The sequence below is a fragment of the Artemia franciscana genome, chromosome 5 (assembly GCF_032884065.1).
Source record: "Artemia franciscana chromosome 5, ASM3288406v1, whole genome shotgun sequence".
NCBI classification, from domain to species: Eukaryota; Metazoa; Arthropoda; class Branchiopoda; order Anostraca; family Artemiidae; genus Artemia; species Artemia franciscana.
In genome coordinates this window covers 34,466,956-34,484,353 of record NC_088867.1, presented here as the reverse complement: position 1 = coordinate 34,484,353, position 17,398 = coordinate 34,466,956, and the positions used below count along the sequence as shown (strand labels likewise).

At 36.6% G+C, this 17,398-nt stretch overlaps 1 protein-coding gene across 2 annotated transcripts in view; it reads left to right on the top strand.

The window, feature by feature from the left end:
- The window catches only part of LOC136027317 (17-beta-hydroxysteroid dehydrogenase type 6-like), a 75,597-nt gene that overhangs the window by 50,996 nt on the left and 7,203 nt on the right, over positions 1-17,398 (top strand). The window lies entirely within an intron of this gene.

Below are 17,398 nucleotides of genomic sequence, written 5' to 3'. Positions count from 1 at the left end.
GAATGTATGAAGGCTTACATTTACTAATGACAACGCTGCATGTCTATAGACCCTTCTTTTTGGTTTATTGCGTTTGGTTGTACTGTTTATCCTTGGTGATTGGATGGGTGGTTAGTTATTGGATTAGGCCTTTTTCAAGTGCATATCTGTCTTAATTATCAATGTAGGAAAACAGTATTTTTTTTCTTCTTTTTTCTCACTGACTAATTACCTTTAACACATTATAAGTAAATTAAAAGATAATAAATAAAATATAACAGCTTAAGTAAATTAAATCCATTTAAATTAAATTCAATTGAAATAAATTAAATCCAGTAACAGCTTAAGTAAATTAAATCCATGATTAATGTGTTTGACATGTACAAAGTGTATGATTTTTAAGGGAAGAGTTTGACGGCACTTGTATTGTCTTTGACTAATGTCAGAGCCAGAATATAGTCACATTTGTAAATAAAAAGGAAACGCCAATTTTTTTGTGCGTAATTTATTGAATTGGGCTAAGTTCAACTTTCACGCATGAATTTTTATGATTGATTAATCATATGAATTATTTTTTTATTAAAAAAGATGGAAGCTTGAAATGAAATTTATTCAGTACAATTTGTTTCAAAATTTATTAAGAGTAATGAAATTTTTCTGTATAATGGACCGTATAAGATGCCATTACAGTTTTCAGCTTATGTTGTATAAGTGTAATATTAAAATGAAAAAGAATAAACACTGTTCATTAAAACACTTTCAAAAAAATACTGTTCATTAAACACTGTTCACTAACTTTCTATCAACATGTTCTGTGGCTTGGGCGTAAAGCATAAAAATTTTTTGGACAGTTTCAATGCTTGTGTAGTATAAGTGTAATATTAAAATGAAAAAGAATAAACACTGTTCATTAAAACACTTTAAAAAAAAATACTGTTCATTAAACACTGTTCACTAACTTTCTATCAACATGTTCTGTGGCTTGGGCGTAAAGCATAAAAATTTTTTGGACAGTTTCAATGCTTGTGTAGTATAAGTGTAATATTAAAATGAAAAAGAATAAACACTGTTCATTAAAACACTTTAAAAAAAAAATACTGTTCATTAAACACTGTACACTAATCTTAACTTTCTATCAACATGTTCTGTGGCTTGGGCGTAAAGCATAAAAATTTTTTGGACAGTTTCAATGCTTGTGTAGTATAAGTGTAATATTAAAATGAAAAAGAATAAACACTGTTCATTAAAACACTTTAAAAAAAATACTGTTCATTAAACACTGTTCACTAATCTTAACTTTCTATCAACATGTTCTGTGGCTTGGGCGTAAAGCATAAAAATTTTTTGGACAGTTTCAATGCTTGTGTAGTATGTGATTCTAAGAATTTAACCCAGTGGAACTTATCGGTGACTGAACCTCAATTTCCTGCTTGTCGATATTTATTCAGTTGATGACCATCACTTTCTCACAATTAAGCACCATCAAAATGAATTTTTAAAAAGATATGAAAACTGGTATTTGTCAGATATACCTACGGAATACTGGCAATCCTTCAGGTCATTGGGTATGAATCTTCATAAATATATGGGAAAATAAGTTTTTCGTTTCTAAAGAATATTTTTGATATAGGCTATATGCTTCAAAATTTTAGGAAAATTTAAAATGTTGTGAACTCTTACTCAAACTTGTAAAAATTTTAAACGTGATGCACATTTTCAGTTAACTATTTACTGATATCTATTCATCATACAAGAAAAATTTTATGAATGCTATGCGTGAAAAATCCACAGTTCTTTATTTAAGTGATATGCGCAACAGGTTTAAGTTTTTAGAAATTTTAACAAGTTTGAGTAGAAGAGTTCATCACATTAAAAATATTCAGAAAATTTTAAAGTATGTGTATCAAAAGCACTCTGAAGACCAGTAGCCGTTTCAGGAATTTGCGACGGTTTTTATGATGATTAAATAAAAAAAAAAACTAGTTCTTTTTAACTGAAAGTAAGGAGCGGCATTAAAACTTAAAACGAACAGAAATTACTCCGTATATGAAAGGGGCCGTTCCCTCCTCAACGCCCCGCTCTTTACGCTAAAGTTTGACTCTTTCTCTCCACTCTATTTTTTAAAACATTAAAAAAAATTAGCGTAAAGAGCGGGGTGTTGAAAAGGGAACAACCCCTTTCATATACGGAGTAATTTCTGTTCGTTTTAAGTTTTAATGTCACTCCTTAATTTCAGTTAAAAAAAACTTGTTTTTTTATTCAATTTCTGGACGTTTTTGAATTAATGCATGTTTTGATTTTGGCTCCCCGCGCAGGTATAATTAAAACGAAATTTACATATTATCTTCTTTTTTTGGTTAAATGGCTTTCTCATAGTTTTGATCGGACAATTTTTAGAAAAAAAGGAGTGGGGGAAGGGACCTAGTTACCCTCTAATTTTCAGCTACTTGAAAAGGCAACTAGAACTTTTAATTTTTGACGAACGTTTTTATTAGTAAAAATATACGTAACTTACGAATTAACTTACGTAACGAATTTCTATAATCATATGTTTTTACTACGTATATGAAGGGGTTCTCCCCTCGTCAATACCTCGCTCTTCACACTAAAGCTTAAATTTTGTCCCAATTCCTTAAGAATGAACCCTTTGACGAACGTCAAAACTTAAAACTTAAAACGACCAGAAATATATATACTTCGTATATGAAAGAGGCTGCTTCCTCCTCAACGCCTCGCTCTTTACGCTAAAGTTTGACTCTTTCTCTCAACTCTTCTTTTTAAAACAGTAAAAAACTTTATCGTAAAGAGCGGGGCGTTGAGGAAGAAGCAGCCCCTTTCACATACGAAGTAATTTCTGTTCGTTTTAAGTTTTAATGTCGCTCCTTACTTTCATTTAAAAAAAAACTTGTTTTTTTTATTTAATTTCTGAACGTTTTTGAATTAATGCATGTTTGATTTTGGCTCTCCGTACATAAATTATTAAAATGAAATTTGCATATTAATCCTTTTTTTGGCTAAATGGCTTTCTCTTAGTTTTGATCAGACGATTTTGAGAAATAAGGGGTGGGGAAGGAGGCCTTGTTGCCCTCCAACTTTTGGTTACTTAAAAAGGCAACTAGAACCTTTAATTTTTAACAAACGTTTTTATTAGTAAAAAATATACATAACTTAAGAATTAACTTACGTAATAAACTTTTATATTCTTATATTTTGATTATATATATGAGGGGGTTTGTCCCCTCGTTAATACCTCACTCTTCACACTAAATCTTAAGTTCTGTCCCAATTCTTTAAGAATGACCCCTGAATCAGAAAGGCCATAAAATAAATAGTTGAAATTACTAAAAATACTTTAGCATAAAGAGCGAAGTATTTATCTCCTCCTAAATACCTCGTTCTTTATGCTAAAGTATTTTTAGAACCCCTCATATGCGTATTAATCTCTGTTCGTTTTAAGTTTTAATGCTTCTCCTTACTTTCAATTGAAAAAACTTTATCATGTTTATATTTTCATTTTTTTTTAATAGTAATGCTAGAAAATCCTGTGCCCTTTTCATTTAATTTCTCTTCCCCCATGTAATATTCCTCCAAGGAAAGATCCTCCCACATAGCCCCCTCCCCTCAACCCCACACCCAAACCAAAAAAATCCCCCTGAAAACGTCGGTACACTTCCCAATAACCATTATTGTATGTAAACATTGGTCAAAGTTTTTAACTTGCAGCCCCTCCCCCAGGGACTGTGGGGGGGGTAAGTCATCCCCAAGGACATAGTTATTATGGTTTTCGACTATGCAGAACAAAATGGCTATCTCAAAATTTTGATTCGTTGACTTTGGGAAAAAAATGAGCGTGGGAGGGGGCCTAGGTGCCCTCCAACTTTTTTGGTCACTTAAAAAGGGCACTAGAACTTTTCTTTTTTTTTAGAATGAGCCCTCTTGCAACACTCTAGGACCACTTGGTCGATACGATGACCCCTGGAAAAAAAACAAAAACAGACAAACAAACAAATAAACACGCACCCGTGACTTGTCTTCTGGCAAAAAATACGAAATCCCACATTTTCTTAGATTGGACCTTGAATTTTTTTCTATAGGGTTATCTGATACGCTGAATGCGATGGTGTGATTGTCGTTAAGATCCCATGACTTTTAGGGTGTGTTTCCCCCTATTTTCCAAAATAAGGCAAATTTTCTCAGGCTCGTAACTTTTGATGACAAAGACTAAATTTGATTAAACTTATATATTTAAAATCAGCATAGAAATTAGATTCTTTTGATATATCTTTTAGCATCGAAACTCCGTTTTTTAGAGTTTTGTTTACTATTGAGCCGTGTCGCTCCTTACTGCAGTTCGTTACCACGAACTGTTTGAATCTTTATTTTCTTTGTCGTCTCAACTCCTACATGCAAATAGCTTAAAGACAAGAATACTTGTCCAAGTACTTTTATCGCGAGTTGATTGTTATCATTAAATTGTGACTAAATTGTAGGATAACTAAGTGTTGTTTAGATTCAAGTATATCAAAATACTAAAATACTAGGTAAAGCAAAGCTCTTTGCAAATTTTGAGCCAAATCAGATGTGAGGAAGGGGTCGAAATAGGCATCTCAAATATTGGCGACCAGCAGACAGACAGAGAAAGCATGTTAAGTAATATATGGTAATGATGGTTTGCAACAACTTTGCTATTTTACGAAGGCTTAAACGTTTTCTCATTGGTTCAATACAGAGAATCCTCTTTCATTCCTTAATTAAATCATACGTGTTTATTGCCTGATAACATGGACGATATATCCCTGGTTTCTGAAGTACAGCAGGTGAAGCATGCAAAGTGTGGCGGAAGGGTTCAAAACGTGGCCCGAATTGTGCCAAGCATGGCTTCCACCACTGCAACTGTACCAAGCGTATTGGAACTGTGTGGTACATATGCAGTTCTGAGACGTACACCAGGTGGCAGAAAAGGTAATTCCTTTGCTTCTATTAATTCAACAAGAAATAAAAAAAAATAACACAATTACACAAGGCTTGATTGTGCAGCGATAAAAACACTTGCCTGTGGCTGTGGTAGCTAAACTTCAAACCGTAGATAAGACAATTTTTGTCTCAGAGATGACTATAGACTTTTTAGTCGTAAAGAAGAATAAAAAGTCGAAAGTAATAAATATAAAAATAGATTTCGACTTATTTTCAAAATGGACTAAAACCTAGAAAGTGTTTTTTTTCTTTCGAGAATCTATGGATATGGATGAAAACAAGGGTGGCATAACGGGTTGGACAAAGGAAGCCAAAGGAAAAAGAGCTGAATAGGAAAAACCCATGAAAAAAATGTGTCCTGCTCCGTTGTTGGCTGCCGACCAATAGATTTTTACCCTTAATAAGGAAAACATAAGTTCTAATTTGTGACTGAGTGACCTCTTTCCAGTTTTCGACAAACATTTTTTCTATATGGAAAATCCTCCCACAGAAGGTTCGTCCTCTCTTCCCCACCTGAAAAATGTATGCATACTTCCCAATAATAAATACTATACGTAAACAACGGGCAAATTTGATAACTGACATTTCCCCAGGAGCTTTTGGGGGTCATTTTATCTCTAAGGACATGGTTATTGGGCTTTCCAACTATGCTAAAGAAAAATGCTGTCTCAAAATTTTGATTGGACGAATTTGGGAAAAAAATAGCATAGGAGAGGGCCTAGTTGCCCTCCAGTTTTTTTGGTCACTTGAAAAAGGCAATAGTACTTTTCATTTCCGTTAGAATTAGCCCTCTTTTGACGTTTTAGGCCCACTGGGTTGATACGATTACCCCTGAAAAAAAAACAAAGAAACAAATAAACACACATCTGTGATCTTTCTTCTGGCAAAAAAAAAAAAAAATCAAAATTGCACATTTTTGCAGATATGAACTTGAAACCTCTTCAGTAGGGTTCTTTGATACGCTGAATCCGATTTTGCGATTTCCATTAAAATTCTATGACTTTGAGGGGGTCCTTACCCCTTTTTTCGAAAATCAGACGAATTTTCTCAGGCTCGTAGCTTTTGATGGGTAAGACTAAACTTAATGAAACTTGTATATTTGGAATCAGCATATCAAACCAATTCTTTTGTATATCTATTGGTATCAAAGTTCCGTCATTTAAAGTTTCGGTTATTATTGAGCCGTTTCACTCATTACAATTTTTTGCTAATAACTTTTCTGCGTTACCACAGGTATTGTGTTCATAAGACTTTACCTTTTCATGATGTGTAATTAAACAAATAGAAAAGGTTTTTTTTAATAAATTAAGGAGCAAGTTTAGAACTTGAAACAATTATAAATTACTTCGTATATAAGGGTTACTGCCCCCTTCTCAACACCTTGCTCAATTAAACAAATTTTGTAGTGCTTTGAGAAATCTTATCTTTCCGATCGCAAATTTTCTGTAAAATTAAAAAAAAAGCCAAGGGCAGTGAATGGTAATTTTGGTAAAAATTCTTTGTTAATATTACTGCTAAAGAATTTTGTTTGGATGAAAAGGAGTATTATTGTTAGTATGGATGGAAATTCTGTGAGACTTTTGATCTTCAACGTAACTGAAGCCATCACAACCTCTACAAGAGGATTTTCTTATCGGTAAATACATTACGCACATCCCTTAAATACATCAAAGTACTTCATACAAATAGAAAAAGAAAATAACACCATTTAAAATTCCTGAAAACTAAGTTACTAGCAGTATTTGCCATCCCAAAGAAGTTTCCTGGCAGAGCTGATGATAACCTACCTTGCTTTTTCCACCTCTGTGCTGGTGAATATAAGAATGTAACATTTTAGCTGTATGAGAAGCAATTTAATTCATTCCTACTCCCGCCCTACCTCTTTCAACGTTTAACTGATACCTCAAGAAGAGTAAGCAGTGCGTCCGTTAAAATCTTCTTTTTAGGAATCTATCCCACCCTTAACCTAAAGAGTTACTCACCCCCTCTCATTATAGCTGATACGCAATTACAATCATCAAACACAGCCTAATTTCATTATAAATAAAGCAAATCAACTTCGTTGAATCCAGTAGTGACTTCGTTAGCTTCTCAGAATATTAAATTGATTGTAAATTCGTCCTCTTTGGGATAAAGTCGTAGTTTGGTGTCTTAAAATGGCAGAAAACAAGACTTTCTCCTGACCTAATCTGCATGGTCACTTAAAAAAGAGCTTTAAATTTACGTTTGAATGAGCTCCCTCCCAATTATCTTGGACCTTTGGTTTAGTACAATCATCCTTGGGAAAAAAAAAACAACAAACAAATAAACATGCATCGATGATGTTTCTTCTAAAAAAAAAAAGCGAAATTCCACACGTTGAAGATTGGAGCTTGAAACCTCTATGGTCTAATGGTTCTCTGATAAGATGTATTTAGTAAAAGGATTTTCAATAATAATGATAATGATAATAATAATAATAATAATTTATTCCAGAAAAAGCCCGTGGGCCATAGGAAATTTACATAACAAAAAACAAACAACAAATTAACTAATTTAAATTAATACTATTTAATGAAAACGCTCCCGATGTGCCGCTGCAATCTTTACAAATCTTGCTATCCTTTTAATACTCTGGAAATTTGTCTCGTTCATTCTATCTACCATCCATATCTCATTCAATTTTTCTTTACCATACATCTTTCGCCTCCAATCATTCAATTCGACACATTCACACAAAAAATGTATTAAACTTTTATCCTGAGATCCACACATAGGACAAGCAATAGATTCTACCTTCTCCCCTTTTCTCCCTTGATACTTTTTTCTCCCCAATCAAAAATCCATTTCCCCTCCAATCCAAATAAGCCTTCAAATCCTCTCTACTTAACCCAGACTTCCAAAATACCTCCTCCCCCCAACTACCCTTTATCTGTCTATACAATTTTAACGACCCTGAACGACCCAGACTTGCCCACCATATCTGTATTTCTTGTTTCTTCAACCTCTCTTGTACCTCCCTTATTACTATTTCCTCCATAGCCATAATCCCCTTTCCTTCATTCCACCATTCCCCTAATCCACACTTATCTAAGATATCCTTAATCTCCGCCGGTCACCCTGTTTTACTGTTCTGTCTCAACGCCTCTAAGTATGCTGCCTTTGCTACCGTAAATCTCTGCATACCCAGTATCCTAACCCAATATCTCACCATGGTCACTAGCCTCATAAATCGCAGTGATACTAGCCCTAAATCCCCCTGGATTACCAAATTACTAAACGAATCCGATAGTCCTAACATCCTCTTATAATATCTCATCATAACCACCTCAAGTTTCGGACCTTTCCGATAGCCCCAGATCTCTGCTCCATAATGCATCGCCGGTACTATCTTACTTGTCCAAATCCTCTTATGTACTCTAATGTCTCTCACCCGTCTAAGACTACTCCTCGCTATTTCACCGCTAATATACCTCCCCCTTGCATTCGCTTGATCCAGATGCCCACTGAATTTCCCATTACTAGTAAACTTTACCCCAAGATAAACAAATTCATTATTCACTGGTATAGTTTCACCTTTAAAGAAAAAATTCACATATTCACTTTCCATGGCTTTACGACCAAATACCATCACCACTGACTTCGATGTGTTCAGGATTAACTTCTTCTCTTCCAAATAAACCTCCGTAATCTCTAATAATTGTTGCAGTTTCTCCTTTGTTTCAGCCAGTAATACGATGTCGTCAGCGAATAGTAGTAAGCACAGTTTAAGAAAATCTATCGATATCATTGGTGCATTGTTCTTAACGAAAGATTCATTGGAATCATTTAAATAAAGGCTAAACAATTTCGGTGACAGCACACATCCCTGCTTTAAACCCAATAAAGATTGCACTAGAGTTGAGCACTTTCCCGCCACTCTCACTACTAACTTCACGTACTTATACATTTCGCACAGCAACAATACAAAATAGTGAGGCAGTCCTAAAGATAACAGGTTTAACATTAACAGGTTCCTATCCACATTATCATGTGAAAGAAGACGTGTCTGTTAATTTACATCATTAAGGAGTTAATTATAACCTTACCAAAACCCTTGGGGCTGAGCATGACCAACTGGCCTCAAGACGCTGCCAAAAACAACATCGTAAATATGTAATAAATTTTTTCGCGAATTAGTCGATTCTTGATATCCTCCAAGGTTTTTAAAATATTGAAACACTATTAAGCCCCAACAACAGAAACATAATTTTCAGTATTAGTATGATCGGGGTACTTCCTATAATCGTACCTGCACACAAGGGGACTTCCCATCCCCCTCCTAGACAGAGGGGTGACTAGAAGCAATCAGCCCAGGGGGGGGGGGAGATCCTCTAATTCAAACGACTCCTAGATCATATTATGCGACTCATGAAAATTTGTTACACAGTAATCTTTTATCATTTATGCTTATTTATGGAGACAAACAATGAACTATAGCGGAGTACTTCATGTGCAAATGTTCAACTAAGAACAGCTAAATTTGTATTCGCCTCTTCTTCAAAGTGGACCATCGCTCGACAATCTTCTTTAAGTCAATGGCATCGGTGAGGTCTTTCTCATTCTCCAACAACAAGAGGAAATATAGTCGAGAATCAACCGTGACGGTTCTCAGCAAATTATTAATAAACTTCAGCTTGCTAAATGTTCTTTGGGCAGCAGCAACTGCAGCAGGTAGATAAGATAATATTTATTTGCAAAAGACTATCACAAGCTCTATAGAGCCGAATTCGCTTTATATGTCACTAAAGGCTAAGAAGAAAAAAAAATTCAAAACAGTACATTAAGTCAAACACTTAAAATTAAAAAGCAAAATCATCAAAGATAAAGGGCAAATCAGTAAACTTAACAATTAAATTACAAAAACATTGCAGTAAATAAAAAAAGAATAAAAACGGCAATAGAGGAAAAGGGGAATTTGGCAATTACATAATCACGTATTATTATTAAGGTGTTCTAGAATAAAGGGTATAAAACTTTTGCGAAACCTTTCTGTAACAGCATGGATCGGAGAGTAAGTTGGGATTGCTAAGGAGGCTGACCGAAGGAGTCGGAGTCTAATGGGATTGTGAAAATCAGGGAGTAAGTCCTCAGTACGGGGATTGGAAATGACTGGTTTAGCGAAAAGCAGGCAAATTTTTTCCCTCCTTTCTTTTAAGGTGGTAATGCGCGCAGCTTTAAGGAGGAAACAGTATGGAATTTTGCCTTCTTTGTAAATGATCCTGAGCGAACGCTTTTGGACCGACTCGATTTTGTCACTAAGTTCATTTGAAAGTTGCGAATGCCAGACCGGACATGCATATTCCAATAACGGCCTGATAAAGGATAAGTAAAAACGGAGGGAATGTATCTTAGGACAATTAAATTTGTTTAGTAGCTTAAAAATGGATAGTGAAACATTTGCTTGTTTAACAATGTTGGAAACATTTGTGTCCCACTTAAGGTCATTAGAAATTGTGACGCCAAGAAGCTTAGCATGTTTCACTAACATTTCGCTTGGGATCGGATCGCAAAAAGCAGGAGTAGATTTCAAGAAGTTGATTGTCATTATCTGTGATTTAGTGGGATTTACTGTCATATTTAGATTCTTGGATTCATCCGAATATTGGGCTAGGATTTCAACGGGGTCACTTTTGACATACTCCTATGACATAAATGTTCCTATGACATACTTCAAGGATCGACAAGTCATCAACATATTTCCATCTTCGGGAGAATTCCTTGCCAATTTCGTTAATCATGACAAGAAATAATAGTGGTCCCAATAAGGTTCCTTGAGGTATTCCACAGTATCTAGGGAGGGGGTTAGAGAAGGTATTTTTGTATTTTACAACTTGTGATCTGTCTGAAAGGAACGATATAACAATATTTACTAAGAATGGGTCAATTTCAAAGTTATCATGTAGTAAGCGAATTAGGATAGTGTGGTCAACTAAGTCAAACGCTTTTTGGAAATCGACTAAAACCAGGTTTAGCCAAACATTTGGTTTCTCTAGTTCACTTAGGATCGTGTGAATCAAGTGTACAAGGTAATGGGTGGTGGAGGTTTTTCTTAAATTACCAAACTGTCGGATGTCAATGCGTGGTATAATTTTAATTTTAAGCCAGTCACAAAGGAACCCTTCGTAAAGCTTAAAAAAAACTGGAGTGAGTGTAATAGGACGCGTGTTGGTTATAGTCAGACTGGAAGATTTCTTTGGGATGGGTGTTATAAAACCTAGTTTCCAGCAACTTGGGAATTTACTAGATTTTGTAATTTGGTTAAAAATATCAGGTAAAGGTCTAGCAATTGTGTCTGAAAAGGCTTTAATCAAGTCAATTGGGATGTCTAAGGGGCAAGTACTTGATTTTTTGAGCTTTTGGATTTTATTTATAACATCAGAGGGAGAAATTTGGGGAAAAGAGGTGGAGGGAGGAATAGTTAGACCTGAGCCAGTGAAAGGGGGGGGGAGACTTTGTACTATGGACGCAAGATGCAGGTTCAAATCGTTGGCTATCTTGTAAGGGGGCTCAGGGAGATGAAAATTAACTTCAACAGGGTTTTTTCGCAAATCTCTTTAATTTTCCTGTACCATTGTTTGGGTTTGTTAGAATACAAATCCTTAACCTTACTATTGTAATACCCAGAAGCTGCCTTTCTCAGTTTTCTCTTCAGGAACTTTCTTAGATCATTAGCCTGTGTGATATGTCCTTGCTTGAACAAATTGATTTTTTTTTCCTTGTTAGTTTTTTAAAAGTCGCAGTAATGTAAGATTTATCGGTAGAGCATATTTTAATTTTTTTTCACCGGAAAATGGGCTTCATAATTACTCCTCAATAAATTTTGGAGGGACAAAGCCTTGAAGTCGACATCATTTGTTTGGTACACAGGGGACCAATTTTCACTAGTGATCCAAGAGCCAAAATTGTAGAGTCCTGAGTCAATTAGAGGTCTAAAGACGGTTTCAGTAATAGTAAAGGAATGTTTAACTGTAGCTAGTTGAGATAGGAGTAGGCTAAAGTGGTAACTACCTCCAAGAGGGGGAAGAATGGTGACGGGTCTGTAGAAATTTGACATATTGGTGCATATTAAATCAAGAGTAGAATTGCCTTTGGTAGTAGGGACTTTTACAATTTGCTTTAGACTAAAAGTATTGCATGTAGACTCAAGTTTTAATTCATTTGCATCACCTAAGAGGAAAATTCCGGCATTTGGGTATTTAGATAGTACATAGTCGGCACTGTCATGCAATTTTTCAATAAAATTAATTTTTTCAGCCGCTCTCTGCCCAGGAGAGTAGTAAAAACAACACAGGACAATCAAATTGAAAGGACGTGGTAAGACTTTAGGTCGAACACAAACCCACAAAATTCCATCAAAGGGAGTAAGACAAGGAACTAATATTTCTGAAGGATAAAAATCATTACGAACAAAGAAAAGAATTCCACCCCCTTTCTTACCCAGAGGCTGGGTTTCGGGTCTGAGTTTAATAAACTGGGTGAAATTATTCATTTTTAACATGTGTGTATTTTGAGCGTGTACTTCAGTAATAGCGATTATGTCTAATCTATATATTTTTAGAAAAGGAGTCTAATTCACTAAGTTTTTCAAAATTAAAACTTTCAGCGTTGCTTAACAAAAGTGTGGGAAATTTAAAACGACCTGCAAAGGTACCATTTTTACACTTAACTTTATTTAAATTACAAATGGGTGCAGGGGGTGTGGTGTAGTCAGAACAGGGGACCAATGGAGCACATTTGGGATGACTATTAGGGTCAACATCGAAAGATGAATTATCAGAGTAAGAAAAGGATTTGTCTTGGGGATTTGGGGGTGGGGGGACGGGCAATGATATGGATGAAGTACGAGGAGAACAATTAGGATTCATTATAAGACAATTAAAAAGTCTCAGACCTGAATCACGGTGACAGGGGAGGCACGAAGGATAAAACGAATGGGCTGGGGGTGGGGTTTCGTAAGGTGCTGGGAAAGGGGGTCTAGTTGGGAATAGTGATTCATGTCCGTCAAGAAATTGCTGGTTTGTGGCAGAGTAGGGAGGGTATAGGGCAGCATACTGTGAGGGGGGAGGAAATAGGACTTCTGTATGCGGGGAGGGGGAGGAGGTAGAAAAGGATAAGGGAGGAGAATTCCGGATCCGGAAGGGTTTGTCAATTTTTGAGCTGTGCCTGATGAACTTTGATGAGAATTTTTTGCTTGAGTGCGGTGCACTAAAAAAGGACGGCGGAAGGGAGATGAGTGCCTCTTACAATTTTTATCTTTGGACAGGGACACTGGAACAGGGCCCCAGGGAGGAGAATTAACATCATCTACTTTTGGTGGAGGAAAAGTGTGTATGGGAGGGGGAGGAAACTAAAAGGGGATACTGAAGTAGGGGTATTCAGGGAGGAGGCGCTTGTTTTCCGAAACAACCCTCTTGTTTTCCGTAAGTCAGGAGTGACATGAGCGAAAAAACATTCTCTGTTGCTACAAGTTAAGACACTACACAAATCTACGTGGTCAAAACTGCAATCATTTTTGATGCAACCTTTTGATCGGAAATTTAAGCATATATGCAAAAACCGACACTTTTCCTTTAGTCTGCAAAACCCTCGTTCAAAGAACCGGCAAAACATGTTGTATTTACGAGTTCTTACGTCACTTTTCTCCACGAGCGTCGGAGGGGGTGCATTTGCACTAGTTGATGACGTATCACCAGGATTCATTTCGTCTGACAAGATCGCACAGTCGTGGGCTAGGCTTGGGCTAGATGTTATGTTTTGCACTTTATTATCAATGGGTGCATTTCGGTTAGCAACAGCGATATCTTTGTCCGTTTGCGTTGACTGGGTAACTTGGTCACGGGGGATTTGCGAAGGGTCACAAGGGCGGGTTTCGATAGCCACCAAGAGTTCTTGTTTCAGCTGGGCTATAAGAAAGTCTTATAATAAGAAAATTATAAGAAAATTATCCTCCAAATGGCCTGTCAATACTTTAATTTGATTGTTGTTTTCCTCCATTTCTGACAGAAACGTTGAGTGCCTTGTCCGGATTTCTAGATTTTCTGCTTTACATGCCAATAAACTTGCATCAAGGGTCTTAATTTTCTCACTTAGACGGGTTGTTTCGGATTCATAGTTGGGAATGTCTACACTTACCACAGACGGCTTAGTCCCTTTCGGTATATCAGAGTTAGTTTTAGGTCCCGTAATAATTTGTGGTGAAGAGGTGCCGATTCCGCTTCCTCTTACAGGTCTCTTCGCACTAGGCTTTTGTGGGGGTTGAGATGTTTGCGGCTTCGGAGTCACGGGTATTTTTTTGCAAAACACTCCATGCATAACCATTCGCCGGAATGGTCCTTTAGTCCTATTTGGGCGCATTTATTAACGCCCGCGTGGTACCAACGGCCGCATCCTGACACGCATTGGACAGATTTTATGGTTACCAGCAGTCGGCACTCGGGACAATAGTTTTTTGGTTTCGACATATCACAATAGTTGCTTTGGGACTCGAGCCAAGCAGTGGCAACACTAGACAGGGAGAGTCAAGCAGTGGCAACACTTAGCGGAATTTTAAGACTCGATATATGGTCCTCTTCCAGTAGAGACAACGATCTTAGTGCTTGGATGAGTAGAAAAACTTGTTGGTTTTGTGTTGGTCTGGAGCAGAAACTTCAGCTGCAAAAAAAGGATATCTATTCATAGGACTAAGGATACTCGTCCAATGGGTATATTGATGCAAAACATCTTGTGAGACGATTTGACTGCCAGTGTTTGAAATGGAACTGCCATTTGAAGCACCAACTGGTGGGATGAATAAAAAGGACATCTATTCACGGGACATGGGGCCCATTGGTATGTTGTATAATTCCAGGCTTTATATTGATTTGCTGTATTTTTGAATAGAGCTTAACTTAATGTTCACTTCACAAACACTCGAATCAGACCAATTTACAAGGCGATTAGCCAATTTATCGGCCAATTTACAAAGACGATTAGCTTGCTTATGCTAATGTTGCCGGTGATTTCCTTCACCTATGATGTGTCTGAAGCAAGTGGCGCTGTGGCAAAACTGAAACAGAACTTCAATCTCTACTTAAAAAGTAGTAGTATCTGAAGTTCTTTCTTGGTTTTGGAAACAACGTTGGTGCTAGATCAACACAGGCAACCGAAATCGTTCTTTTTTTTAAAGGAACCTGAAGTAAGGAGCAAAATGGCTGAAAGTTGACAAGGTAATCTCTGAGATTCTCTCCCATCGTTGTAGTCATCCTATCAAACAGGATTCTATAACGTTGTCTATAGAAATGATACATTGAGATCTTGGCTTGACTCTGAGCTCTGCTGTCTATACAAGATGTGTGATGAAATCTACCCTTGAGTGGATTTCATCCATCTGGGAAACATAGCTGCACTGTCAATTAAATCATTGATTTCATCTTCCAATATTTTTTCGAAAAGTTCCTTCATAGCTTCAAGCATCTCGAATGAATCGATGATGTTTATCTCCTTTTCTTCAAGTTTGTCTGTTGCTATCCTGACCTTGTAAATTGTATTTTTCATAAGCATGAGACACGTGATAAAATTTTAGTTTAGAATCCTTTTCAGAAGGCAGGTAGCCTGTGCCTTCGTCTTCGTATCGGCGTTTATGTTTAAATTCGTCAATGGTTGAAACGATTGCTTCAATCGATATAACTACTGCTTTTATGGTTTCAGCCAGTGCAGTCCACCAAGACATAGATTGTACTATGTTCTATAACGGTGTTTATTCTGTGGGCCTGGCAGGGAATATAAGGCACAAAGCAATCAAGAAATTCATATTCTTTCTGCTGGCCTCCATTAGAGTGACCAGACATTGGCCTTGTCATAAGATTGTCATAAGATTGGTCATAAGATTGGAAAGCTAGTTTATCCTAAGAAATTCATCTCCTTGACAATGTCCCTAATATACTTAATGCCATACCGTGCTCAGTTTTGTCATTAGCCTTGCAATAGTCTTTTTCTAGATGTCCCTTCTGAGCTGATAGTGCATGTTACGACCGCAAGTTTATTAAGATAGCATTCTGGTGTCGTATTGGCCATCACAGAATAAAATTTTGAATCCAAGACAGTGTCAAGGATCTTCTCCATGACTTTTACTGAAAGCAAGTAAATTGGCTTGTTCTGAGAAATTGTGCCTAAATAGGCACATTGGTATGGTCTATATTGAGTTTCAAAAGCAGCCACACATCTCATTAGAAACTGAACAATTTGAACAAAGTTGCCATTTTGTTCCTCGGTTCTCCTAAGGGCAATGCCTTTTCTCGCTAGGGTCCTTGAAATGCCCCAAAAAATCTGAATTTTGCTACTTGTCTCTTCATCTTTTGCTTGCTGTCAAATTTTAGTTCGGGTACTTTTATCGAGTAGGAAATCTACACGACGGCTTTTGTTTGCAAAGTGATAAAAATCAGACAAAGCTGCTATGTGTGACTCGGCAGAGAAATCACTTGCCAGTTTTCCTTTCTTCGTCTTTACTTTTCTCTTCATTTTGTGTCATCGTCGCACACAGTTTTCCACTCAGGCTTTTTTGAATTGGTCTCTCCCGGGACTACTGAAGAAAAGGAAATACTCCAAGCGACAAGAATCTTTCTCGATATTCTACTCTAAGAACTGGTATACTTCATACCATTCCAGACCAAAAGCCCTTATTCCTAGACCCTTGTGAACTATACTTTGAGAATAGTCACTAACTTTCTACAAGTCAATTAATTGGTAAAATGTTAAGACGATCTTCAGTACAATCGGCTGTTAGCTCTTTACATAGATCAAAGACAGGAGATGATGTTGATTGTATTTCCACCAATATATGTCTTGGATTCAACACAGAATTTTCTCAGATAGTCTTAAACACGGCATTGGAACCAGCAACTACTGATAGACATGTCTTCCAGTTTTTTAACGCATGTCTTGTTGAGTCTTTGATCGAAGATGTCTTGTCTTATATTTGACTCCTTCTCATCATTTGTGTTGATTGATGGTGTAACATAAAAAATTACCGTAAGGAACCGGTTACACACATTTGGAATAATTCCTTTTCTAATTTGTGTCTGTTATAAGTTCCAAGATTACTTATTAGTTCGTCCTAGACAAAACAAACCTCCCGACTTCAATGGGCTAACTCTTAAAAAGCCCTCCTGTCCTGGGAAACAAACTGGGTACATAGCCAAATCTTGCATATCCTTCTCAAGCGTTGCGTCCGTCTGAGCCTCATTTTGTAATCGCGTTTTCCAGTGTCCTGGATTTTAAAGTTTGCTTTGAAAGTTTCTCGCGGGACTTTTTCCAAAAATGGATTGTTTTTCCATTTTTTGAAAATTTCATGCCTTCTTTTCACTCGTAGCCAAAGTTGTTCCACCCACACTTTATCTAGGTAACCTCGTATCTTGCTTTTGGTTTGTTCATATCATCTAGTCAGGCG